This window comes from Benincasa hispida, chromosome 7 (assembly GCF_009727055.1).
Source record: "Benincasa hispida cultivar B227 chromosome 7, ASM972705v1, whole genome shotgun sequence".
Lineage (NCBI taxonomy): Eukaryota > Viridiplantae > Streptophyta > Magnoliopsida > Cucurbitales > Cucurbitaceae > Benincasa > Benincasa hispida.
The window spans coordinates 34,998,937-35,007,499 of NC_052355.1; positions in this window are offsets into that span (position 1 = coordinate 34,998,937).

An 8,563-nucleotide genomic window follows, 5' to 3' on the forward strand; every position below is an offset into this window, starting at 1 on the left:
ACTCTCACCCATACAAATCAAAGGACTGCCTTCATGAGTAAGAGTTCACAACTCACTCAAGATTCAAGTTATGTCACCTATGGTCATCCTGGTGAAATGTAAGTCTCTATACTATTAATGGTGTTATATAATGAAACTAGCCATTTCGTGGTCTGATCTTATACAAACTCTTTATATAAGATACCCCGCTCACATGTTTCTACATGAATGATCAGGATCAGATCATTTGTAGCACTTTACAATACTTGTAACATCTACAAAGCAGGTTGTATCCGTAGTGTCACCAGGATAAGGTACCCAGCGTTATCCATCTATTACAAACCGTTTAGGTTATTATTTAAACAAGATCCACCTGTATGTCTCTACATACTTATTTAAATTACATAACCTAGGATCTTCGTTTATTGGATTGAGTATATGCTCATAAAATAACAATTACTTTATTAATAATAATTTGTTTATACAATGTTTACAAACTACGAGAATACAAGAGATTTTGGACACTAATCTCAATAGCGCCTCACTATTCGGTTGTATGTCCTAAAACTCGCATTTTGTAGAGTTAAACATTTTCTATTATCAATAAAGATGTTATTTAACATTTCTTCAATAACGTTGTTATTGAATTTATAAATTGAACTTGTAAAGACTAAATCCAATAAACTAAGATTCATGGCTATTATATAAATACTTGAACTTTATGTGGAGACATAAAACTGGATTAGGTTCGAGTAATTAGTCAAAATGATCTATAATATACGAATAAGGTTGGATGTCTTATTCTGGTAACACTACCAGATGCAGCCCACTTTGTAGTTGTTACAATTTATTGTAAAGTGCTACAAACGAAGTGATCCTGATTCGTTCATGTATTGACATGAGGAGTGTGGGCATCTTATGCAATGCGTTTGCATAAGATCGGACCAAGAAATAAGTCGCTCTTACTTTATAACGTTGTTTACTGCTTAAGACTGACTATTTCGCTTAGATGACCTAAGTAACTCAATCTTAATCCTAAGCTAACTATGAACTCCTATTTTTTCAGTATTATCCTTAGATTTGCATAGGTGAGGATAGCACTAGCTTAATAAGCCTCTCATTTCAAGAGAAAGACCGGGTAGATAGTTGGGGACATAGGGTGTAAGACGGAATTTACGCCTATCTGGTTTAGGGATAAAAGCAACGTTGTCCTCTTAAATACTAAATCCAGGTCTTGAACAAGGGGCCCCACCCTCTCATTGGCTCGAGAGGGATCCGATTTAATGATTGGATCACAAACCAATTGTACATTAGAGGATCAGTGGAACTTAAGGTGCAAGACTTAATTTTGGGGGTAAAACAGCATTTGACCCACCGTTATTACGAACAACCTGTTAAGGGTCAACTTAATGATTATGGTTAAATCAAGAAGATATAAATATATATAGTGAGGAGAGTGTAATTATCAAGTTATAGTGGTGTGACTCAATAGTTAACGAATACTGATTAATTCGATCTAAAGAGTTTTAGCCAATTAATCTCACATCGTTGGAGCTCATGATCTGTAGGTCCATAAGATCCCTCTACTAGCTCGTAAAACATGAACACCTTGAATTAGTAAATTGAGTGAATTTAGAATGATTTCAAATTGAAACATTCAAATTGAATTTCAATTCGAAATGTTCATATTGAATTTAGGGTTTGAATTTGAATAGTTCAAATTCAAATTAAGGTTTGTATAACTATATATAATTAATTAACGTTTAATTTATCGAAATTAAACAAAATTAAAGAGTTTATAATATTTAAATATTGATTTAAATATTAATTACATGAATAGGATTCATGTTTAAAATTAGGTGTGTGATTAATTTAATATTTGATATTAAATTATTATTTAATTAATTAAATATGTTTAATTAATTTTTAAATTTAATTCAATTTGAGAAATTGAATTCTGAATTTTTGATTTGAATTAATTTTTAATTAATTGAAATTAAAATTCAGATTGTATTTGAAATTTGGAATTTTCCACTTAGTGGAAAAATCCAATGTTTCACCAACTAGTAGGTGGAACTCTACAATTCACATATCTATCCCACTTAATCTTCAAGTTTGAGGTGTCTTTGACTGAATTCACTGATGCCCGTATGTAGTTGAAGAATAAAAACACTCCAATTTGTGAGAATTCGGGAGGAGGAGGATTGAAGAACTAGAAGAAAAAGTTTATGTTGAGTTCTTCTCCTTCACCTGAAAACTCATCCCTTACCCTTCACAAATTCAGCTTAATTGTGAGTTCCACTACTCAAATTCAAGGTTGAGAATAGTAGAGAAGATCTCTTGGTGGTTCACTGAAGATTTGGAGCTGAGAATTCGCAAGGAGCAACTTGGACCGGAGAGGAATTCTTCAAACGTATGTTTTTCTTGAAACTATCTTATTTCCCTTTAAACATGATTATTTTAATGTCAAAATTAAGGAATTAGAATGCTTAATTATCCTGTTTTCTTCCACTGTTTGTTTTTGTAATCCAACACCCACCCTCTCACTGGCTAGAGAAGGGTCTAGTTTATAGTTAAACTATAACTAATTGTTCATTAGAGGGATCAGTGGTATTTAATGAGTTAGATGTAATTATAGAGGTAAAATAGTAATTTGACCCAACTATAATTACAAGTGATTTGTGAAGGGTTAACTCACTGTTTTGGTTATTTCCATGGACACAGAATATCTACAGTGCGAATAGTGCAACTGTGATTCTTTAGTGGAGTGACCGGTAGTTAATGAATATTGATTAATTTAATTAAATAGTTTAATTAATTAAGCTCATATCATTGGAGTTTCTAATCGGTAAGTTCATAAGGTCCCCTTACTAGCTCATTAAGGGTTAAATAAGAATCAAATAGTTTTGGATTAATTTGAATTGTTCAAATCAAATAATGAAATTAATTATAACATAGTTAATTTTGAATGAGATTCAAAATTACAATTTATTACATGAGAGAGATGAATATTTAAATAAGATTTAAATACTATTTATATGAATATGATTTATATAAAACTATAGATTATGTGAGAGCATATTATTTGAATATAATTCAAATTAAGTTAAATATGTGATATTTAATTTATTTATTAATTAATTAATTTTATTTATTTAACTGTATACTAAATATTATTTAATATTTTTTTTTTATTAAATTAGTTTAATGATATTAAGTTAATAACTCCTTTTAGGAGTTATTCAATACATAGAAGTGGGAAATTATTTGAGAAATAACTTCCTCCCCTCTCTCACAAAAAGGAAAGTAATGAGTGTCTAAATGAAATAGACAAAATACTGAGGCTCATAGTGAAAGATTCTCTACAAGAATCCTCCTCCCATGAACTCTCTCTAAACTCACATCTCCTTACCAAAAATCGAAGAATCCACAACTCTTTCGATTTTGTTATAGGAAGTGTGTGATCGCTTTTGTACCAATTTTATTACAGGAATATTATACAGAACAGAGAACAAAAACATTATTCAGCATGCTTTTCTACGGTGGGAAGAAGATTAAACAAACCTTTGAAGAACAATCTTCTTCTCTTCTCCCGGTCTTCCGAGAAAAAAAAAGTACGTACCGAAATTTGGACACCACTAAAATGCCTTCTCTGCTATTCTCTTGGACAAGGAGGTTTGTGGGAACCTTTTGAAAGAGCAAGGAATGAGTGAGAGTTTTTGACAGAGAACACCTTCTCCGTTAAAATTTGAGAGAGAACTATATGGGAGAGTGAGAGCTTTTTTTCTTTATATGATTTCACATTCAACACCTTCACAAGAGTTTTGAGATAACTCTTAAGAAGGTGTTTGGTGCGCAATAAAAGTATAGAGTTGAGTTAAGTTGAATTGGTAATTATTGTCTAGGGAGTTAAATTATCTGAGAGTTAAATTGTCGGTGTTTATGGTGTAGAGTTGAGTTGAGTTGATAATTATTATCTATATTTGGGGTACTGAGTTGAGTCGAGTTAGAAAGTCTGTGTTTGGGGTGCAGAATTGAGTTGAGTTAAATCGAGGTATCTGATGTAATTTTTGTAAATGAGATTGGTTCTCTTTTTTTTTCTTTCTTTTCTTTTTTTTGGTTTTGTAATTGTTGATTAATTTTCAACTATACACTTATTTTCTTAACCCTGTTATGACAAAAACTATAAAAACTCTCATTTTTTCAATTTTTAAAAGATAACATATTCTTTTCACCGTATTCTTTTCAAAAACCGTAAAAACTCTAAGTCTTTTCTATATATATATATACACACACATACATATATGCATATTTAACATTATTATTAAAAAAAATTAACATTTGAAGGTACAAAAAAGGAAGAAAACCCCATAGAAAATCAAGAAAAATTAAAGAAATCCAAGAAAAAAAATCAAGCACATAATCATAAAATCGAACCCCACAAAATCCAAGAAAAAACCACACAAAACCCTACATATCCAAAACCACAAAAAAATCCCAAAAAAAAGTAAATTTGAACAAAGAACTCCAAAGGAAAGTAGATCTCAACAAAAAAAAACTTCCTAGACATGAACGAAAAACTACAAAAAAAAAAATAGTTCTGAAAAAAAAAATAGATCTAAACCAAGAACTCGTAACAAAAGTAGAGCTGAACCAAAAATTTCATGCAAGAAGAGAAAATCGAGCAAGGAGAGACAATCGGAAGAAGAGAAATGGAGGAGACAAAGAGGATGTTACCAGTCAGATGAAGAAAAGAGAAGATGGAAGAGATAAGAATGGAAGGAATGTGAAGCAACAAATGAGGGAGAGAGACACGTCAGAGGAGGGTTAAAAGGAAAATAATTGAAAATAGACATTATTAGGGTTTTTTTTTTTTGGAGTAAAACAGTGGGTTAAACCCACTGTTTTCTTTTAATCAGTCAAACAAATACAGTTGGGCTTAGAAACCCACCCAGCCCAACTCTCATGGGCTACCAAACGCTCTTTACTTCATATNGTTTTCTTTTAATCAGTCAAACAAAACAACGAGTGGGCTTACAAAGCCTACCAACCCAACTCGCTTGTGCTGCCAAACGCCCCCGTAAAAGAAAACAAAAAATGTAAGGAGAGTTGTAACTCCCCTCCCCACTAACCACTTCCTTGTAACTTCAAAGAAGTTATCATATTAACTTAATAAATTAAAATATTTAATTAATTATATTAATTTTAACATTATATTATACTAAAGATCTTATTCACGTTAATTTTATATTTGAATCTTATTCAAATATTAATACTCTAATATAATAAAGTTTCAATTTATATCTGATCCAAAATTAACTTTATATTATAATGTGTCTATATACGATATATTAATTATATCTTACACAATTAACATGATTCTCTTAAATGAGTTGAACACTTCAAATTCTTTCGACATTGTTTTAACCCGTTGTAAGCTAGCAGAGAAACCTAATAGACCTACAGTTATAAGCTCTAATAATACGGTATTAATTAATTAGACTCTTTAATTAAATTTATCAACATTTATTAACTATGGGACACTCCACTAAAGACCTATAGCTACACTCCTATGAACCATAGAATATTTGTGTCCATTAATCTAAGCAATCAACATAAGTCAATCATTCACAAGTTGTTCGTAATTACAGGTGGGTCAAATTATCATTTTACCCTTGTAATCATCTCTTGCTCCTTAAGTACACTGATCCTCTAATAAACAATTCTTTTTATAGTCCAACCATAAATAAAATCTCTCTCGAGCCAGTGAGAGGGTGGAGTCTCATTGTTCAAGTCCCAGAGTCAGCACTTAAGAGAACAACCTATCTACTTACCCTAAAGTCAAGGAGTGAATTCCATCTTGTGAGACTATGTTCCCAGCTCCTCACTCGGTATCGTCCCCAAAATGGTAGGAATATTGAGTCGGCAACTAAGGTTCACTCTCACCCATACAAATCAAGAATGACTCACATAAGAGTTCATAACTAACTCAAAATTAAGATCGAGTTACATGGTTATTGTTTGAAATATTAATCTCTTCAGTTAATGGTATCAAAAAGAGAGATAATATGGTCTTATACACAGGATACCTGTATTTACATGTCATCACATAAACGATTTGAGTCATATAATCATATGTTCAGTGAGATGACTTTCCACTGTCGCCAAGAATAGCATAGTCGCAAAGCTTCCCGCAGCATTGAAGAATATCTATACACTATTTCTGGTTCACTGATAAGGAAGATAGAGTTGGGCAATCGCTTCGATCCATCCCCTCGGTGAAAAATCGTCTTGATCCCACTTCCTGCTTCCACCGAAAGGAAGTGAACCACCTTTTCTTCGGGAGTTTATCTATTTTTACTTGCTCCCCTGCCGTGATCGAATGAGAATATTTTGCTTTTTCATTTCTTATTCAAACTTCAATAGCAAGGATGGACAAATCATTTGCAACACTTAGAAAGTAGTCGTATCCATAATATTATCAGGATAAGGTACTCGACCTTATTCATATACTATAGACCTTTTAGATTATTCCTGGAACACAATTTATTTGTATGTCAATCACATACTGTTCAAGTTACATTCAATAACTTTGGTTCTTAATTTATTAGATTTGAGTTATGCATGAAAATAAATAACACTTTATTTAGAAAATAAATAAAATTTTATTGATGGAACACGAGACATACACAGTGGAATAAGGACCTAATTACACTCTAATGACTTTTAATCAAAAGGAATTTAGCATGCAAAATAAAGGAAAAACAGTAAATTAACTTATCTTTGAAGCTCCCGAAAACCGCTTTTCCTCGCTGAATCTCGACCTGAACTCTTCCGAACCACCACTAGAGTTGACCTACTATCTCTAGACTCAGAACCGGGTTGTGGGACCCAGTGGATGAAGAAAATCGAGAGAGAGAAAGAGATGGAAAAATAAGAATGAATTTGGGTTTAGGTTTTTAATTTTTCAACCCAATTATGAAAACAAAATTAGCAAAATGTCAAAAAAAATTCATCCAAATTAAAAGCCCAATTTATAGAAAAAACTATGCAACAATTGCATGAAATAAATTCATAAAAACCCAATACCTAGAATCCATTATCTAAGTAGGCTTAATGTCTCTACTATAAGCCAACATCTAGCCCACTATTTTGTTAATGGAATTATCCAACAAAAGTTTGGATTTTCCCACAAACTTTAGTCAAAGGGCAAAATAGTCATTTTGTCAAAGTCAAACTTTGACCAAAAAGTCAATATTTTGACTTTTTATGATTTTTTTCCGTGTTGACTAATTTTGACCTCCCGAGCATGAATCCGCATTCATTTTCTCGAAATTCAAATCACATTTGAATATAAGGTCGGTCAAATTTGACTTTTCAAAGTCAAAAAGTCAACTCTTTGACTTTTTACATCTTTGACTATTTCCATTATTTTCGAGCTTCCGAATATGAACGTATTCATATTCTTGATATTTAAATCACATTTAAATATTAAAGTTGTATCTCTAAACTGAAAATAGACTACTACATCACATATATTTGTCGGTTTCTCTCTCTTCACCTAATTCGAACAATTCGAATCATTCGATCATACTGTTCTAAGTTTATTCCACATGAGCTAGTAGGGGAACCTAATGGACCTATAGATCATGGGCTCCAACGATCTGAGATTAGCTGGCTAAACTTTTTAGACGGAGCTAATCAATATTTGTTAACTAACGGTTCATTCCACTATAATCCCGTAGTTTCACTCCCCTCACTATAGATATATTTGTGTTCATTTGATATAACCATGATTAGTAAGCTAATCCTTCACAGGTTGTTCGTAATCTCGGCTGGATCATAAAAACGGTTTTACCCCCGAGACTGCATCTTATTCCTTAAGTTCCACTGATCCTCTAATGAACAATTGGTTTAAGATCCAACCTATAAACCGAACCCCTCTCAGGCAAAGAAGAGGGTGGGGCCCCTTGTTCAAGACCTGGATTCAGTAATAAAGGGAACAACCTATCTACTATCCCTATAACGGGTAGGAGTGAATTCCATCTTGCACCCTATGTTCCTAGCTATCCACTTGATCTTACCCCTGAAATGGGAGTCTTATTGGGCCAGCGATGATGAGCTGCCCTCACCTATACAGATCTAAGGATAATTCCGAGTGAACAGGAGTTCATAGTTAGCTCAGGATTAAGATTAAGTTACCTAGGTCATCAATTAATGAAATAGTCAGTTTTATACATAAAACGGCATTTAGAACGTAAAAAGTGACTATTTCATGTTTCAATCTTATGCAAACTCATTGCATAGGATGCCCCCACTCACATATCTCTATATGAACGATTCAAGATCACATTGTTTGTACTAACTACAAAGTAGGCCTCATCCATAGTGTCCCTAGAATAAGGCGCCCAATCTTATTCATATACTATAGACCATTTTGGCTATATATTTGAACTTGATCCACATTTATGTCACTACATAAAGTTCAAACTACATTAAATAGCCTCAGGACCTTAGTTTATTGGATTCAAGATTACAATTTCAATAACAAATTTATCGAAAAACAAAACAGAATATGTTTATT